Raw genomic sequence first — 21440 nt, 5'->3', positions numbered from 1 at the left:
ATTGGTAATTTTGTGCTCATGACTTTGCCTAAAAAATGCACTATGAGGAGGCAACAGCCTTTGCCAGAAGCCTGAAGCCCAGGGGAGACAGATGAAGGCCGTCTCTGGCAAAGCATCATGATCTGTCAATCATGCCCTCATAGGCTGTCAAGTATTGGATCCCCTTAGAATGTCACCAGAAACTAAGCCAGTTGTTAAAGTCAATTATTTTTTGTTTGTATTGAGGCACCATTCTGGGTGATGGTAGGATGCTGCTTAAGGCTAGGGACATACCTGCCTGGGACACATATTCAGTGAGCTTAATCATGTCTCACTTCATATAGTCCAGAGAGGTACATCTGCAGTCATTCACACTAACAAGGACTATGACAGAGTCATAACAGTACCTGTTGTTAAGAGACATGAGTGCATGTGTGATATGGTGGATTCTAGCACCTGACAAGCTACTTACCGTGACTTTCTCCTTGTCTAGCCTGGTGAAGGGCACATCTGTGTGTCTCATGATAGAGTCTCCTTTGACTTGTATGTTGGGTTTGTGGCTGGGCCTTAGATGCTGTGAGACACAGGCATGTGTACTATCTGTGGTGCTTGGTGCTGTGGGTTGTGATGTTTGTGTGTGTTTTTGCTTTGGAAGTCTCTTTTGTTTACGTATGTTTTTGTTGAGAACCTCCGCATATGTAGTAGTGTATTGTACAGGTGTAGGTGGTGTTAAAGATGTGCTGTTTGTAGTGTTTATGCAGACAACCTTCTCAGTGCCAGGTGTACTGGCTTGTGACTGAGACAGCAAGGTATCTATGTTCTTAATGTAATTTCATCTCTCACATATTATGTTCCTAGGTGGTGGTACTAGAGAGTTGTCCGTGAACATGAGGCAGTTTCTACACTATCTCAACACATCCATATCAACCAGACTGGCAGGAGAAACCAGAGGAAATTGTCCAGCCATGGTTGTCAGAATCTGTGGAAGAGAAGTCAGGGATAGTAGAGTGGGTACTATCTGAAGAGATTACCTGCAAACCCATGCAAATGTGGGGTTTAAATACCACAAAAACGAAAGTAAAATAGAAACACTGGAATTGACCAATCAATCCTTGTCACTGAGCTCTTAGCTAAACACCCTATATGAGACCAGTTCCAACCAGGTCACTTACTCCCACTAGGTGCAGGCCCCAGCCAACACAAGATGGTGTAGCAGGAAACATGGGAATCACACAAAGAGATCTGGATACAGCAAAACCTATAACCAGACTATGCTAAAGGTATTTAAACTCTGTTTAGGTCGATTTAACACAGAAGAACAGATACTTAAAATATAACAGTAGCAAACAAGAGCAAACTGATTTAAACACATTAACAAATTAACCAATAAAAAAGCTCAAAACGAGCCCTGTTCCAGCAACCTTCAATCAGACGAGTTCTAACTGGACACTCCTGCCACTAGGGTGTGGGAGAACCCTCTCCAACAAAAATGGCTTGGTTTAGTCCTCAAGTTATACTAAAAGAACTTGATTCAGCAGGTCTGAATCGAGTCTATGCTACAGCAAACAAAGTGCACCAATTTCAGAAAGAAACAGTTCATATAAACAGGCACAATAAGCCTTCAGTCAGCAATTCCCAGCACTGAAGAGCAGAATCTACCCACTCCTCCCACAAGAGAGTAGACCACAAACCTTCTTAATGTAAAATAACTGGTCTGAAGCCCAATTGCTTAAACCAGAACTAAGACACTTTTAAAGTAACAGACATATTAAGCCTTCAACCAGCAATTCCCTGCTTAGAAGGATGTAAGTTGCCTGTCCTGCTACAAGAGTGTAGACGACAAACCTTCCTACTGTAAAACAAGTGGCCTGAAGCCCAAGTGCTTAAATCAAAAGGTTTAGAAAAACAGTTACAATGTAATCAGGCTACTAACAAGCAATAATAAATGCAGCAGAATAAATGCAATTCAATATTTTAAGAACAAGCAGCAAAAGCAAAATAAAGTAGGAAAAACCACAAAAACAGTAAAAGCATATGAATAAAGTGCAATTTGTTTAGGTTAAGTGGGAAGGGAGAAAACAAGATAATTCAAGGTTGAGAAACTAAGGGGGAGGGCCTTCCCAAATGATCTCTATCTACTCGATAGAATGACCTGATGAGATGGGACTGGGATGAGTGTCCAAAATGAGACTTATAATAGGGGTGGCCAACTGAAAATCAAGCAAATTTAAGAACACAAAAATAACTGGTCAGGTGGGAGGGAAAAATGCAGCCAGAGATCAGCAATATTCAGAGCAAGTAGGCCAAGCACTTCAGCTAAATAGGGATATGTCTACATAAAAGAACAGTGCTGTTTCTCATCTCCCCCACTAATTAAATTATGTTATTCATGGTTTGCAAAGGAATTCTTTGGCAACTTTTTTTAACTGACCCTAACCAAGAACTCTTAAAACTCCAACAGAACAGAAAACTGAAAACAAAACAAATGCAATACTGGAATAAGGTACAAAATAGACATGATCAAACCTTAAATGAAGAGTTTCATTTCAAAATAAAATATGCAGACAGAGATCAGCAATATTCAGAACAAGCAGGCCAAATAAACTTTAGCTAAATAGAGATATTTCTAAATAAAATAAATATCATTCTCTAAAATGCTTTGTGGTTCATGTTTTTAGTGCTTCTCAGGATTACTGGCCTCAAACAAATGCCCTACACTGACCATCTCAGAAAACTCCAGCTTTACTCCGTAGCATATCGCCTACTCTGGGGTGATCTCTGCCTAACATATAAAGCTATGTCAAACCCAAAGCTGTTGGACATGCTAAATCCCAATCTCTCCATGCTACACACTCTAGGGACCTAAACCTTGTCACCACAATAAACAGGATATTCTGGAGGGATAGATTCCTGTCCCAGAGACTTCCCATACTCTGGAACAGGCTACCCATCTATGTCAAGCAAAGTTCTTCATTAGCACTCTTCATGAAAATTCTTGATGAGTGGATGAGAAATGGTAAATACACCCCGGGGATCACTTCTGTGTCTCTGCTCAACAGTGGCACAGGAAAATAACTTTCTTGGGTGGCGTAAGCCAGGGAACCTTGTTGGCTAGGCTTACATAGGCCCTTGGGCCAATAGCCTAGTACCTACCTATGAACCTATGAACTTCTATATTGCAATGTTTGCACAGTTCCCAGTGCAACAGTCCCTCTGCCATAAGTATGTCACACCCAGCAACAAGATGCAGGACTGTTTCCAGTTCTGTTTTAAAGAACCTGTATTTGTCTGTTTTTTCCACATGTTCAATGGATTTTATAAACCAGCAAATATGTAGTACACCATCCTGGATTGCCATTATTAGACTTTCATATTTTCATCTCAGTTCATCAAATCTTGCTCAACATGAGCTTGCCCCAGGAGATCCCTGTACTTGCTATTATATTTGTGGATTCTCCCGTTTTTATTTCCTTCTCATCTGCTCCTATTCCATATATTCTTTCTTTTGCCTTTTGGCACATTGAGTTTCTGTTTTATTTTTGAGTACCTCTGGTTTGATTTCCATTCCCAGTTGATAATGAAATGCTTTTTCTAATCTAAAGAACAATATCGTCCTAGACTTCTTTTCCTCACATTTTAAAATGTTCACTTTGTATGGCTCTGATGAGATCAGCAGATATGTATGCAGTCCCATGATTGGAGATCTATACAAATAGTCAACACTAAGGATGCCCATAGCACCTTCAGAGTAAGGAATATATAACCTTTGTATACACTGATTTTTATATATCATCTAATAACCATGAAGCAGTTTTCTTGTTTTGATGTACAATTATTCTAATTCCTTTTGGAGATAGTCAATCACCCCAAAACTCTAAGTTAGAACAGGAAAATCAAATTGATTTTTAGCTTGGACTTTATTCATAGATGCCAGGGCAAATACAAAACCCAACCCACATCAAACAATTACCCTATCCCTGCTCATCAACCTCACGCAGCCTCACACTTCATTTTACTCTATGTCTAATCAGATTACTGCTGCTTCTTATACTCTAACTTCTACAATGGCTATAATCTACCTCCTAACCTCTTTAATTTACTTGCTTATTTCACTCACCTTCTACCAATCACAACTCCTCACTTCTGACCTCCAACTACTGTTACACTCTCTAGTCAACTAAAGGAATCATCCTACACATGTTCTATATCACCATCTCTATTAGGTTTATAGGTTCATAGGTTAGTGATAGGCTATTGGCCCTAGGGCCTATACAAGCCTAACCATAACAATTCCCTGGCCATTTCTTCCCACAATATTCACTTCCATGGACCCCTGTCTAGCAGGGCGACTGATGTGATCCCCGAGCTAAATTTTCTATCCCCATCCAGTCGTCAAGGTTCCTTTTGAAGAGGGCCAAGGAGGCGCTCTGCTTGACATGTATGGACAGTCTATTCCAGAGTATGGAGAGTCTCTGGGTCAGGAACCTATCCCTCCAGCATGTTTTGTTTATTGTGAAGACAAGGTTTAGGTCCCTGGAGCGTGTGGCTCTGATAGATTGGGATTTCTTTAAGTGTAGCATGTTCAACAGCTCTGGGTTTGACATGGCCTTGTATGTTAAGTAGAGATTGCCTCTGATTAGACGATATGTGACAGAGTATAGCTGGAGTTTTTTAGTCGGTCATCATAGAGCATCTGCTTTAGGCCTGTGATTCTTTTAGTGAGGTGTTTCTGTGGCCTTTCCAGTTGTTGCAGATGTCTTGTGAAGTACATACCAAATGGGGCATTGTACACTATGATGGGTCTAATGAGGGATGAGTACAGTGGGACAATGACCTCTTCTTTTCTGGATGAAAAGCCCTTAGTGATGAGGTGTGCCACATAGAAGGATTTCCTGACTGTTGTGGTGATGTGGTTATCAAAGGTGAGACCACTGTCCACCTGTGTTCCTAAGTCTCTTATCACACTTTCGGTGTTTAGTGTACTGCTACTTATGTGATAATTAATGGGTACATGGTTTTTCCCAAAGGGGATAACTATACACTTCTTGGCATTGAGCTTGAGCCCATGGCTCTGGCACCAAGCATCTGTTTCTGTAAGGCCCTTTTGTAGAATATCCACATCATTTGCAGATTCAGTAATGGCTCCCAGTTTGCAGTCATCTGTGAACTTTGTTAGCCAGAGTCCCTCAGTGTTGGTTTGTACTTCAGAGAAGTAGATACCAAACAAGAGTGGTCCCAGGACTGAACCCTGAGGTATTCCACTTGTCACTTGTCTGGAGCTGGATTTGGAGTTGGCTACTTTTACAGTGTGGGTTCTGTCAGTAAGTCACTTGGCAACCCATCGAGTGACATAGGAATTTATACCCAGCTTAGTAAGTTTATCTATGATTCCAAAGTGAGGGATGGTGTCAAAGGCATTGGCAAGGTCCAGATAGGCTGTGTGGATTGCCTTACCTTCGTTCATGGCTCTAGAGACTGATTCGAAGAAATCAATCAGGTTCAGGAGACACTATCAGCCCTTCACGAACCCAAACTGGGTGGGGACCAATGTTTGAAGGTTTCCAATGTCTTTGTTTATAAGTTCCATGATAATACACACCATGGCCTTGCAAATCAGGCTCATCAAACTGAAGGAATGGTAGTTCCCAGGATTCAAGGTGGATCCCCCCTTGTGGAGTGGCATAACTGTAGCTGTGCGCCACTCAGTGGGCATGAAGCTTGAGGTGAGGCTATGATTAAACATGACACTTAGATGAGGTGCCAGTTCATTTTGTAGTTCATGTAGTACACAGCCCAGGATGTCATCTGGTCCAATGGATGCTGTATTCTTAGCTTTGGAGAGTGCAGTTTTTACCTGTGTGGCCATGATTACCAGAATTTGGCAATCTTTCTGTAGTGAAATGGGCCTTTTAAGGGGTGAGAGGGGGGGTTGAAGTTGGCACTGAATCAATCTGCCAGGATATTGCCAATGTCTTTGGGATCAGTATATTTAATGCCATTCTGTTGTAGCTCAGAACAGATCTGAGCATTGCCATTTAGATTCTTGACATAGCTATAGAATGCCTTGTGGTTGTCTTTGGAATCTTTGGCAATTTTGTTTTCGTAACTAGCTTTTCAACTATTCAACTTCTTTTAGCACACACTCCCTTACCACCTAAGCTAAAGCTAAAATAGTTGTCTCATAAACACTATCAGTACTACTCCAAACCACCCCACTCCCAAACGCACTTCTAACTGATGGGGATATCCACGCCAGTCCAGGTCTTGCTTCTCATACAACTTCCTACAGTATAAAAACAGCCACCAATTTCAACAGTTTCCCTCCCCTGAAGTCCAAAACATCTTAATATATACTCAATTAGCATATAGAGTCTCTTGAATAAAACCGCAGAACTACACTCCTGGATTACCTTCCATTCCCCATGCATCCTAACCCTATTTGAAACATAGTTAAAGCCCGACATCTCAAACTCCGAAATCCCCCCCCCCCATTACAATATCTATTGGCAAGACAGAATGCTTAGGAAAGGTGGTGGTGTCACCATTATGTAGTCTGAACACCTCAATCTATCCCCTACCCATAACCCATCCCAATGTCTACCCCGCAGAACTACTTATCCTAAACTTTCACCTTAATCAACAAAAGACATTTGCCTTAGCTGCTATCTATATCCCACCAGCTAATAACATTCCCATCCTTGAATCCATACTCTCATGGCTATCACTAAATATCAGCTATGAAACCATTCTGTTAGGAGACGTTAACATTGACTGGCTAAAACTATCTACAACCAGCCCATCTCTCACCATCAGCCTACATGGTTTCACCAGCTACTTACTACACCTACTAGATTCAATAAAAATAATAATAGCAGCTCCACTCTTGACTGGATCCTAACAACTGACCCTAACCTGTATCAAAACCTTACTACCCTACCAGGCTCCCTTAACAACCACCTTCCTATCCGAGTTCTTACGCACGCTGTTTAGATACCTAAATACCATCTCTATAAATATTGTCACAATCTCTCTGCTTTTAACAGTGAGACTTTTAATCACATGATAAACTCTATAGACTGATCAATTCTGAAACACATCCCTCTAAGTGACGGTGTCCTTCATTTCAGTCACACTTTTCTCTCCATCCTTGACTCCCTAGCACCTCTCAGAAAAATAAGAACCAAAACAACCCACACCCCCTGGCTCACAAAAGATACACTCACTCTTATGAAAAAAAGAGTCAGCACCTGGAAACAATGGAATAAAACTAAATCACCTTCTCTTCCCCAAACCTATAAACAACTATGCAATCTGGCTAAAAAATGCATCAGTACAGATAAGAAAAAAATCTACTGCAATGCCCAATCACCCATAAGTCTAACCCAAAATAATTCACTCTATTACTCTATTAATAAGATCCTACACCCAGGCAACCTTTCTACCCCTAACCCCTACCCCCCAAAAAAACCCTTGAAACTGCCACTTTTCTAAATTCATATTTCATTGAATCTATTCACAAACTCATCCACAATGGTAAGAACAATAAGCACACAACCCCCACTCCACATTTCTCCAATACTCCCTCTTTCACACTCGACCCCATCCTGACACCTTACATCAAATCTCTCCTGCTTAAGCTGAAACCATGTGCCTCCTCTTCTGACAACATTTCCTCCCTCTTTATTAAACTAGCCACTCGGTCAATAGCTTACCCCATCTCTCTCCTGATCAATAGAGCTATTCAAAAAATCCACCATCCCAGATATATGGAAATCATTCTTTATCACTCCATTACACAAGGGAAGCAACATCAATGATCCATCCGACTGCAGTCTTATTGCTATACTCACTCTGCTATCTACACTCCTTGAAAAATCCATTCACAGACAGCTTATTAAGTACCTTCTAGATATTAACCTCCTAACCCCTATACAACATGACTTCCGACCCCATCATAGTACATCTACTGCCCTACTGTCCTTTACCCAACTGTTGCCAAAGCCATGGACAAATATTTTCCTGGTTTCTTGTCTCTTTCTTGACCTTCCTAAAGCATTTGATCCTGTATCACACTCCAGACTTCTTGATAAACTATCACATCCCAACTTATCTCCCTCTGCTATTAAGTGGTTCACTAGATATCTCACTTATAGACAACAATCAGTAAAATGGCAGGCTACCTGCTGCCCTTAACTAATCAGTCCAAACTGGGGTGGCTGAAGGCTCACTTCTTGGCCCTTTACTCTTTAATATTTTCACAAACCAACTGCATGCACCCTGTACAGCATCCTCCCTTATACAATATGTGGACAACTCTAGCCTTATTGCCTGTTCTGACAGTTTTTCTAACCTCCTCTCTACTACTCAACATAGTTTTCTATGTATAGAAAAATGGCTAACTGACAACCAACTAATTTTACCCCCCCCCCCCAAAAAGAACAAAGTTACTACTCTTTTTCCAAAAACACTCTCTAACCTCAGATCAGCCTTCGCCATTTCTTCTCTCGACAATACCATCATACAACCTGACCCACATACTAAACTTCTGGGTGTTATTATCGATGACCAATTAAAATTCGATACCCATATTCAGCACTGTATTAAAAAGACCAGTCAAAAACTCTGCCTTAATCTTGCCATCTTTCCTCCCTCCCCATTTGACAAAAAAATGTACATTTTATTCAGCTGACTTTACTGTAACTATGTTCTACTTACTTTATTACCTTATCTTGCTGTTGTGTGTGCTCTTAAGTGTTCAAGTGCTCATATTCTGTAGTTATTACTGCTTGTTAGCTAAGCTTTGCTAAGCACCCCAGTTTTGGTTTTAGCAGTTGTGCTTCTGGCCAGTTATTTTACATTTAGGGTTTTTGTGGTTTACACTCTAGTGGACAAATCCTTATCAAATCCTGCTCTCCATAAGTTCGCCAAATATTCAGAACACTATGTCTGGACAATTCCCATCAGTTTCTCCTGCCAGCCTGGTCGACATGGGCATACTGAAACAGTGTAGCAGCTGCCTCATGTTCACGGACAGTCCTCTTCTCCTAGCACATAATTCTTCTATTTGCGAGAAATGCATCTGCATCAGTAAACTGGAATCTATGCTCTCTCGTGCCACAGTCACTAGTCCAGACAAATAGGAGATTGCCAGCACAGACACCACACCACCCACATCACAGAGCCAAGACCAACAAACACACATCTATACAGGGGTCCTCAATAAAAACTTACCTAAACAACAGAGTCCCCCAAAACACATACACAAACATTCCAAACACAACACCAATCATATCACACACAGTAGACAACACACCAGTGTCTCACAAACACAGTTCATTAGGCATAACAATACATCAACGCAGCCCATAAGGCATAATAATAAACCAAACATACTAGTCATTGGCAACTCACTAGTGAGATGCACTGATGATGACCCCTCACCATGCTCAACAAAGAGAAGGTTACTGTCAGCTGTCTGTCAGCTGCCAGAATCTGCCACATCATGCATGCACTTAGGTCTGTCCACAACAGGTATAAGTATGACTCTGTCATTCTCCATGTTGGTGTGAATGACTTGAGGCATACTTCCCTGTATTATATGAAGAGAGACATGATTAAGCTGTCAGAGTATGTGTCTCAGGCATGTATGACCCTAGCCGTAAGCAGCATCCTACCTTCACCAAGAATGATAACACAATATCAACAAAAAATAATTGACTTCAACATTTGGCTTAGTTTCTGGTGTCTTCCCAAAGGGACAACAAACGCAAAAAGTAACAAACAAGTGAAAACAAAAACCAGAAGACAAAATTACCCTGTACTTGTGAAAGCCAAGGGAATTCTTGTATAGTCCACACTTGTAAATTCTCCACACTCAAATGGCTGCTGTAAACAAAATCCAGGATAAAATCAGTTATGTTGGATGCTAAATAAATGTCCACAAAGAGGTATTCAGTATTCAGTGCTCAAGTTGAGTAACTTTTGTACATACTGGTTTTTGTTTTGTTTACTGCTCATTCCTTAGTCTGAAACATGTAGTAATATATAGATGTGATTTGTATTACCATATATACTTTATATATTGTTATATTTGTTTTATATTTAGTATATATTTAGATACTGTAATAATGACATCTTAGCGATGCTTTTAATCTTTTTAATGGTTCTGAAGTTTTGTTGATTTTGTTTTAAATTCATTCATAGATTCATTTCACTAGTTGTTAGGACACTATACCTTTAACTAATTGAAGCACAGAACTGTAACCTAGCAACGGCACCTTTTTGGCGCCAAAATCAGTATTTAAACCTTGGTTTTTGTCAGAATCTGTTTGTCTGAAGAAGTCCCACTATTCAGTGGGACGAAAAGCGCTTCACAGTATTGGTTCAATAAAGCTTTTGGAGAAGTCTTCTTTACTACTTGATTCATATGGATATTTTGTCACATACGACCTCTTTGTGGACATTTATTTAGCATCCAACATAACTGATTTTATCCTGGATTTTGTTTACAGCAGCCATTTGAGTGTGGAGAATTTACAAGTGTGGACTATACAAGAATTCCATTGGCGTTCACAAGTACAGGGTAATTTTGTCTTCTGGTTTTTGTCTTCCCAAAGGGAACAGGTATCTGTCTGCCTGGGATGATATGGTTGACAGGCCTTGATGTTTTGCCAGAGATGGCCTCCACCTGTCACCCATGGGGTTCTGGATCTTAGCCAAGGCTCTTGCCTCTCCCATTGTGCCTTTTTTAGGCTATGTCCCAAAGACAAATCTTCCAACATAAAAGATCTGTCAAAAAGCAAACTGAAAGTCATGCTGTTTAACATCAGGCCTTAACCTGAAAATGCACACACTGGAGGCTCTCCTCACACTGGAAGATGCTGAAGTCTGTGTAGTCACAGAAGCTTGGTTCAGAGCTGTAGCCGCACCCCTGCCTTACCAGACTATACTTCATTCCATACTTTCTGACCCCAAAATGAGGTCAGAAAGACTAAGGGTGGTGGAGTCTCTAGCTTCATTAAGGACAGGCACACCTCCAGACTGGTTTGCCAGCATGATGCATTGGAATTACTCCAGGTGCATCTGACAGTTGGTAAGACATCCATCCAAGTTATAGCCAGCTATATACCCCCTCCATGACTCAGAACACCCACTCCTCCTACCTGGAACTACTTGACTCAATCAAGGTACCCCCCCAACACCCTAATCCTTGGTGACTTCAACTACCCCACCAAAGGCTGAGTGAACTATTCCTGCACTAATGCACTCACCCAATGATTCATTGACTTCATCAATTCTAATGCACTAGACCAGCTTGTCTCATCCCCCACAAGGGGAGATAATATTCTGGACTTAGTTCTCACCAACATGGGCAACCACTGCACTACTCCCATAGTATGTTCTTCCTTGGTGAGATCAGATCATTGGTCTATCTCATTCGAAGTTTCTGCCCCCCCCCAGCTATAACCAGGCTAAAAAAATTCTCAAAAGCAGACTACAACTTGCTAAGGGAGGGTATCATTAGCTTAACACCACCACCCCCCTCAGAGGATGCAGACAACTATTCTGAGCAGTACACCAATGCAGTATACAAGCACCTGTACAACTGCATGGACTCAGCCATACCCAACAGAACTAAAACCTGCTCCTCAAAGAAACACAAACCTGTTTGGTGGACATCCTCTATCAATAGGCTTTACAACAAAAGGAAGAAACTGTTGTCCAAGAGTAAAAACAAATTCCAAATAGGAAAAACTCCCTCCTCAGCCTCAACAAGCAAATTAGATCACTAGTGAAAACCTCCAAAGCCAATTATGACTTGAAATTAGCCTCTGAAACAAAAGGAAGACACAAGTCCTTCTTCATTTACATCAGGAGCCTCCATGACAAAGCCCAAGTTTGTTCTGAATTAGCACTTAATGGTATGACCTACACTGATCCTGTTGACTTAGCTGACCTGCTAGCTGATAGGGTCAGCACAAACTTCACCCCCTATCCCATCAAAGGCCCATTTGACATCCTTGATACTTGTCCCACACCTCACATCTCTGTAGATCAAGTGTTAAAGGCCCTATCCAAGGCAAAGAACACAGCCTCCATGGGACCTCATAGTATCCCAGGCTGTATTCTGCACCATCTCCAGCAAGAACTAGTTTCACCATTGAGCACCTTATTCAACCACAGCCTAATTACAGGCTTCACTCCAGCAGAGATTGTCATCCCCTTGTACAAAGGTGGTGCCACTACTGACCCAGGAAACTGCCAGCTCATTAGCTTGACATATCTGATCTGCAAGCCATGGAGCATATTACTATGGATCTCATAAACAAGGACATAGGCAATCTCCAAGCATTTGACCCACACTCAATTTGAATTTGTCAGGGGCCGATTTTGCCTATCGAACCTAGTTGACTTATTTGAGATTGTAACCAAGGCCGTGGATGAGGGAAAGTCAGTACGTACAGCTTACCTTGATTTGGCCAAGGCCTTTGACACTATCTCATCAGGTGGTTGGGAAATTGGCTCACCGATAGGACCCTCAAAGTCAAAATAGGTGCCGCCATCTCCGACAGTACACCTGTCACTAGTAGTGTTCCCCAGGGATCTGTCCTGGGACCCCTACTGTTTGGCATCTACTTTTCAAAGGTTCAGGCAAAGACAAAGGGCCTGTGGTTGACCAAGTCTGCGGATGACTGTAAGTTGGGTGCTGTCATTGACTCCCCAAATTATGTTAAAATACTGCAAGACGGTCTCACAGCTACAAATAACTGGTGTCAAAGTCATGGCTCAAGTTAAACACAAAAATATGTATTATCTTACCATTCAGCAAAAAAACAGCCTCTACTAATTACCACATCAACAGCAACCCCTTACGCATGCAACTTGTGGTGAGAGACTTGGGTACTCAGGTTCACAACAATCTCACATTCGAGCATCATGTGCTGGCAGTGGTCAGAAAAGCCTTTTACTTGGTCCATCTCATAAGTAAAGGGATTGCATCCAAAAAAAAGGAGGATATTACCTCTCTGTACTCCTCCCTCTTTAGGCCTATAATTGTGTATAATGCCCCATTTAGTATGTACCTCTACTAACATCTGCACCAACTGGAAAGGCCACAGAAATTCCTCACAAAGAGAATCCATGGCCTCGCAGACTGAGGGTTCTTTTTGGGGGATAAACTCTTATCTATGTTTGTAAGGACCCCAAGGCCATTAGCCTAGTAATCTCCTATGATCCTATGGTCCTATGATCATACTCTATAGATATAAAAAATACATATCCCCTGACTCTAGGCAGAAACTTGCTCAGACCTTCCTTCTTCCATGTCTACTTTATTCCTCCCTCATCTTTTCACATCTACAATCTACCCTTTTGGATAAACTCTGTCAATCAAACTACAGTGTTTCAAGATTTGCTAGTACCTAACCCTACAAATCTCATCACTGCCATGCACTAAAACAACTTCACTGGCTTGACTTCCTCCAGCACCTGTTTCACTCCCAGCTGCAAATGACTCATACTCTACTCTTAAAACCCCTTTCCTGTCTCATTATACCCCTCCCAGAACTCTCTGCAGCTCTGACCAGCTCCTTCTGGACACCTATGAACCAAACAAAAAAGATCGGTATACTTCATTACAAATATAGTATTGCCCATGCATGGAACAAATTCCCTGTTAACATCCCATTCATTTTTAACACAATGTCTTTAAATACAAACTTTTTTAACATAATCTCTTTAAATACAAACTTAAAATTTTTCTCCTAAATATCAACACCTGTCACTGCAATGATCCCACTGAAATCCCATCTTACCACCTTATTTATTTATTTATTTATTTATTTATATTTGTTGACCGGGAGTGTCCGACTGGATGTAGGTCCATTTTCAGCAGAGGCCCGGGGAGAAAAGCTCCACAGTTAAAATAAACAGACAGTAGTTACATTGGACTACATAGCGATTAACAATTTACATAGCAATTACTTACAACATATTTACAGATGAAGAACATAGTACATCAGTAGACAACTAGAATCTTTATCTGTGAAGTACATAACGGACATAAAAAAATGTTACAATAAGAAGTTCCTGCTGTATAATAAGTACTTGGCTTATGAGCATCTGAGCTTGCTAAAATCAAGTTAGCTAGTGGAGTGGAAAGAAAGGTAGTGGTTGGATGGGGTGGGTGATATTAGAGTGGGAGTTGCAAGGGCATAGCCAGCAAATTTTTAGGTGCGCTTTTAGTAAAGTTTTGAAGTGGGTGCATGACGGTATGGAGGTAATTGTGGGTGGGAGGGAGTTCCATAATTTGGCTATGGTGCAAGAGAATAGTGCTTCACCAGCAGAGTTATTGGCTTTAGTGATCTGCAAGTGATTTTTGTTGCTGGATCTTAGTGGTCTGGTGGCGTGATAGGGTTGGAGTAGATTCTGGAGGGATGGGACATTTAGTGGATGGTTTACTAGTTTGTGGGCAAGTGAGAGTTGATACTATTGAAGGAGGTGAGGGAGTTCAAGCCAGCCCAGTTCAGCAAGTGAGAGACAGTGGTGACTACAGTAGGATGCCCCTATGGTGAATTTGGCGATTTTGTTGTAGCAGGTCTCTAACTTGTTTAGATCACATTGCCTTAGGTTGGTATATATTGGAGAGGCATAAAGCAGGGTGGAGATAAGGTGGGAATTTGCTACTGAAATCTTTGCTGCTTTGGTGAGAAGTTGCTTATTTCTGTATAACGCTCCTAGTTTTTTGTGGACTTTTTTATGGTCATGGATATGTGAATGTCAAATTTTAGTTTATTGTCTATTTCCACTCGTAGCAATTTGGTGTGTTCAGTTGGGTATATAGTGGTGTTGTCTTTTGCTGTGATGTTAAAGTGAGAGTAGTTTTGAGTATGTTTGGTGGTTTGGAAGATGAGTAGTTTAGTTTTGTTTGGGTTGAGTATTAAATGGGCATCGTATAACCAAGTTTCAACAGAGGAAAAGGCTTCCTGTGTGACTTTTTGCAGTTTGGTTGGGACTGGGCTGAGCAGATGATGGTTGAGTCATCTGCATATTGTATGAGTGTGCCATGTTTGGTGGCAGAGGCTAGATTATTGGTGAAAACTGAGAAGAGTAGGGGTCCAAGGATTGATACTTGGGGAACCCCTATGGAGACAGGTAGCTGGGGAGATATGTCATTCTGCCATACAATGGATTGTTGGCGGTCAGACAGGTAACTCTGAAACCAGTTGGTGACTGATTGTGAGAAGGATAGGTTATTGAGTTCAGAGATAAGTTGTTTATGTGGGACCATGTCAAATGCTTTAGATAGGTCTAGGAAAGTAGCAGAGGAGAGATAGCCATTGTTTTTATGCTGAAGGATAGTGTTAGTAAAGGAGAGTAAGGCAGTGGTGGTGCTATGGCTTGGTTGGAAACCATGCTGAGTATTAGAAAGGAGGTTGTTAGTAAGGAGGTAGTCTGAGACCTGAGAGTGTAAGCATCTCTCTAGTATTTTGGAGAGTGGAGAGAGAATAGCTATGGGGCAGTAATTGGTTAGTTCTGTGGAGGGTCCACCTTTATGGAGGGGAATTATATGTGATACTTTCCACAGTGTGGGAGCGTAACTTTCTGACAGAGATCAGTTTATCAAGATGGATACTGGGTAGGCCAGAGCATCAGCTGCAATGTGTAGGTATTCACTTGGGAGGTTGTCTGCTGCTAATTTGGTGGGCTTAAGTTTAGTTAAGAGTTTTTTATGTTGGAGGTAGGTACAGGAGAAAAAGAGAAGACAGTGGGGAGATTACTAGTTGAAGATGTAGGTTGGAGGGGATGGGGGATGTGTCGTTTAGCTAGTGATAGTATGGTTTGTGTGAAGTGTGTGTTGAATGAGGTAGCAATATTTTCTGAGGAGTGAGGGATGTTAGGAGGAGGGGTACTGACTTTTCCTGGGTGGAGGATGGAGTTTATGGAAGACCAGAATTGTTTGGGGCTGTGTTGGGAGGAGTCTAAGGCAGACTGGTAGTATTGGAATTTTTTATTAGCTTTTTGACTCTATTGCGTAGTTCTAGGAATTTCTGTCTAGTTGAGGGGGTTTTGGTTTTGTGCCAGTGCTCCCAGGCTTTATCCCTGTTTTTCATTTCTGACATAGTGGTTTTCTGTAGCCATGGGGAGGGTTGTGCTTTGATTCTGGAAAGTCTTATAGGGGCATGGCAATTAAGGATGCTCAGGAAGGTAGTATTAAAAAATTCAACTGTGTCATCAAGACTGAGGTACTTTAGAGGATGCCAGTTACATTCTTTGAGGGAAAAGATGAATGTGAGTGGGTTAAAGTTTAGTTTTTTATGTATTTGATGGTACATGACAGGTTTAGCTTGGTATAGATATTTTTTGAGTAGGAATGTTGGGGAATGATCACTGAGGCTATCTGATAAGCAGCCTGTTATATATGACTGGGGGCTCTTACTGACTAGTATCCAATCCAGGGTAGTGTGCTTGCTGGAGTTTTTATTTATCCTGGTTGATGGCTGGACTAGTTGGGTGAAGCCATGAAGGTTTTTACATGATGGGTTGGATGGTTGCCAGAACAGGATTGCCAGTCAATATTGAAATCACCTAAAATTATAGTTTCTTGGGGGAGATGGTGATTAGACCAGCTGAGGTTTTCTAGTGGAGGGATGTTTTGGCCAGGTGGGAAGTAGCATCCAATTATGTCGATGGTTTTGTTTTGGTTTATTTTGAGGTTGGTATATATTATTTCTTCGTTGCCTATTTGTGGAGCTGATGATTTTAAGATCTGGATGTTTAGATGCTGTTTAAATATTATAGCTACACAGCCTCCTTTCTTGTTTAGCCGGTCTACTCTTAGTATGCCATAACCTGTAGGCAGTATTTGCTCACTGGTAATGTGAGGTTTTAGCCAGTTTTTAACCTTTAACTTTAAAAATGTGAGGTTTTAACCTTACTACCTCTCACATTTTTAACACCCACCTATTGCGTCATCTTATTGGCATCTCTTTCTCTTTTTGTTGATTAAAAAATTCTATCTTTTGTACGGCATGTTATGCACATTATTGTAATGTTTATGTAAACTTTATTCTCAGGCATTTTGTAAATTTCTAATGTTCTTATGTAAAGCACATTATTGTATTGTTTCCATATAACTTCATTGTCAGATGTTTTTCTTTATGTAACTTTGTAATAACTGTCTGGAGATTTTCTCCTCGGGTCTCCACTGAAAATGGGCCACTGGCTCAGTTGGACTAACCCAGTTAACAGATGACAATTAAATAAATAAAATAAATATGTATGATTGTAGATTTGTTTTTACAAGACCCATTGCTCCTATTACTACTAGAACTGTCTGGATAGCCTTCTTCCACATTGCCGTCATTTCTGTGTGCAAATCCTGATATTTTATGACTTTGTGTCTCTCTGTTCATAAGACAGCAGTCACTGGATGTAGCAATTTCAATGAGCAATGCTACTTTTGTCTTCTTTTCATGGACTACTATATCTGTTTTTTTTCGCATATACTTTTTTGAACATTGATAATGGGTAATCCCATGTGATATAAACCATCATTTTCTGAAATGCTTTATGAGTCATGTTTCCAGTGCTTTTCAGCCACTTCAGTATCATAATGTTTACACAATCCCCAAAGCAACAATCTTGACACATTATTATGCCTTTCAGAATATGGTCCTTATACCATTAGTATATCACAACCAGCAACAAGATGTGCAACTGTTTCCAATTCTGTTTTACAAAACCTACATTTGTCTGTTTCTCCCACATGTTCAACGGACTTTGCAAACCAATGAGTAAGTAATCCTCTATCCTGGACCGCTAATGTTAACCTTTCATCTTTTGGTTTAAATTTACCTCTACTTAGCCATTCCTGCATTAGATCCTGATCAACATGCAGTTGTTCCTGGAGTCTTCTGTATGTGCAACTATTTTTATGTCTTTTGCACATTTCTTGCCTTCTCATCTGATCTTTCTCCTTGTATTCTTTCTTTTTTTTTTTGCACATTCAGTTGCTGCCTGATTTTTATCGACTTCTGGTTTATTTTCCATTCCCTCTTGGCGCTGATATTCTTATGCTAAACTAAGCAAGGAAATCATCCTAGACTTGTTATCTTTATGTTTCAAAACTTTCACTATGTTTTAATCTGATGAGGTCAACAGATCTGCATGCAAGTCCTATGATTGCAGATCTATACATGCTATCAATTTCGAGGAGGCCCATGCATCCTTTAGAACACAGAATATATAATATTTGTGGGCACTGAATTTTGTACATCATTTCATAACCATGATGCATTTCTTTGTATTTTCCTATCCAACTGATCTAATACCTTTTGGGTTCAGTCAATCATCATAAAACTGTAGGTTAGAACAGGAAGAGCAAATTGGTTTATATCTTGAACTTTGTTTCTAGGTGTCAGGACTATTTTCAGTATTAATTTTAGTCTTCTAAAATCTTCCTTACTGAGTTTTGTTTGCATTTCTTCATGTTTTATTTTTGATCCTTTATCAATTCCCAAATATTTATATACTCCCTCCTGCTCATGTTCCTTTACATCACATTCCTGTCCCAGACTGATATTTCATTTGTGCTGCAGCGTTCCTGCTTTAAATGTCACCTTTGCACATTTATCAAAACCAAATTACATTTTTATATCATCTGAGAAAGTTTTGACCACTACCAGTTGTGCTTTCAAGTCCTTATCTGATGGACTATGCCGTTTAAATCATCCACAAAAAGAAGACCATAAGTCTTTACACTTTGTTGTCTTCGGGGAGCCAAATTATAACCATGACCTAACCTGTTACGTAGACAGCTTAATGGGTCAAGAGCAAGACAAAACTGCAGCAGTGACAAAGTGTCACCCTGGAATATCCCCCTTTGATTTTTTTTTTTTTTTGCTAGGATAATAATTTATCATTTAACATGGCTTAGCTGCAGAATGGTTTGCCACTGTTTTATGGTCACTGTAATGTAATTGATCAATGCAGGGTGTATGTTATACATCTGTAAGCACTCCTTTATCCATGTATGTGGGATGTTGTGAGATACTTTTTTGTAATCTATCCATGCCATACATATATTCTTCCCCTTTTTACAATTCTCCATTATAACTGTATTTAACAACAAATGACCTTTTGTTCCATATAACTTTCTTTTGATACGTTTGTGTTCTATTGCCATGATTGAGTTTTCTTCTAAATGACTATAAACTCTGTTGGCATCAGTTCCAGTGTATAGTTTATACATCATCGGTAAGGCATGTTTTTGGTCTACAGTTTTTAGGATAACTTGCAGGTTCACTGTTAAGGACGAGTATCATTTTCCTGTTGTTAACCAGGATGGTGTATGTCCAGGGTGTGCATGCAAGTTGCTCTTACTTGGCTAAATGGTTAAAGACATTAATACTTTTAACCAGAAGTTACATACTGCATCTAGGTATGGGGTTCCCATTTTGGAGCTTTTCTTAATTTTGTTTCAGTTCTTTGTCCCTTAGTTCATCCCATTTCATAACCTGTACATTTGAACTTCTTACGGTTTCTTTTACTTTGTCTGTCCATTCAGCATCGTTATTATGTTCCACAGACTCTTCATAAATAATTCTCCAAAATGTATCTATTTCTTCTTTACTTGACAGTGTTTCTATTCCTTTTACTTTGTTTATTTTGTACTTCTCCTTTATATTTATCTGCATATCTTCTAAGCTTTTCTGCCAGTGCTGGTATCTTTAGTTTATTATTTCCAATAGGGTACGATAGATCCTGGTCTGTGCTAATACTGCATTTTGCTTTTATCATGTCTATATTTCTTAGTATTTTTGTTGATCCATTCCCTCTTCTATACTCTTCTAACAGTGATACTTCTTATCCTAACTGTCTTATAGTTTTCTCTGTTTGATACTTCCATGATGACATTTGATTTCTTCACTTTCTTTCCCTTACTGCCTGTATTTTTATGGTAAGATTTTATTTGTTATTAATTTATCTGCCCAGTAATATATCCTGTTTACTTATGTTATGTCACATGATTTTCCGTTAATAGTCTTGATTACTATGTTAATTTGTTTTATCAGACTTCTAACATTTTGGGTGTTATTGACTTTCTGTAACCTATTTCATTCATTGATCTTAATACGTCTATCCATCTCTATTAAATCAAGCAACTCTTCTTTTAGATCATTTTCTTCTAAACTGCAGGCACACTCTTTGTTGTCTATTTCCTGCAGGCAGAAGGTTCCAGAACATCTTCCTATGACATGTTCTCTTCAGCTGCATCTGTGTCAGCTGTTTTCTTTCATGCATGAACTCACTGGCCTATCTCTCCACAACATTGGCTACGCCAGAGTTGTCACTGTTTTCTGGGATTCGGTATTGTGAATGGTTCATCTTCATGGTCTCGGAATGCTGAAATTCGGTATTTCAAAATTTTGAGATTATGAAGTGAAAACGTGGTGTCATATAGGATTCCCAGTTAATACTGGGGTAATTAAAGTCACCCATGAATATGGTATTGGATTGGATGGTTAATGTTTCCAATAAGTTTAAATACATGCTATGGGTTTCCTGGGTCATAGAGGGGGACCTATAGCTGGTGGTATTGGATTTTGCTTATGATGATTTGAACATTGAGCAGCTCAAGTGCATTGTCCTGTTTGACCAGCCTTGAGGTATATTTATCTTTGGTTTACTATTGGCATTCCAAATCCACTTCAGTCGACCGTTTAGAATGTTGACCTGAAATGCTGAATCCGGAATGCAGAAAAGTAAACAAAGGTGGAAATGAATACATCGATCATCATGGTTTGATGCATTTGACATAGCAGGAGGTGACATCAGTCACCCATGTTATGCACATTAACATACTGTTACACTCTACAGTCAGTGGTACATTAATGCTACTATTTTGTGGGTGGATTATGCCTCACTATGTAGGGAGCTGCACCCTCCATACCCCCTGCACATTAAATATACCAACTCCAAGATCGCATTACTGTGAGGAAATGGGCTAATTCCCTGTTCCCACTGAACTGCCATCTCCCAGCATGGTGAATCAGGAATGATCAAGTGTAACATGTCACTCGATCATTAGAAATCGATCATTTTTGGTTCGTGTAACTGCCGTTTTGAAAACAGTGATTCAAGCATGTGTCGTTCGATACCTTGCACTTTGTAGATGTAATAGCAAACCTTTATCTTTGATGTAAATAGAGACACTTCCATCTTTAGACCCTGCCTGTGAAGTAGCTGGCCTAAATGTGTGTAAGGCATTATTACCTACCACTGTTGGTGTGCTCTCCATGGCTTTAAACCATGTCTCAGTGACTGCACAGATGTCTGCATTCTCTAGGATATTGAGAGATTCTAGGGAGTGGAGTTTATGTTTAGACTCCTAGCATTGAGGAGTAATACCTTTAGCTTTTCTTGGTTTTGATTTGCTATGTTGAAGTACTTTCAGTTTG

This window comes from Protopterus annectens, chromosome 3.part1 (assembly GCF_019279795.1).
Source record: "Protopterus annectens isolate FY-2018-M chromosome 3.part1, PAN1.0, whole genome shotgun sequence".
In the NCBI taxonomy this organism is placed as follows: domain Eukaryota; kingdom Metazoa; phylum Chordata; order Ceratodontiformes; family Protopteridae; genus Protopterus; species Protopterus annectens.
Note: the sequence above shows the minus strand (reverse complement) of the source record.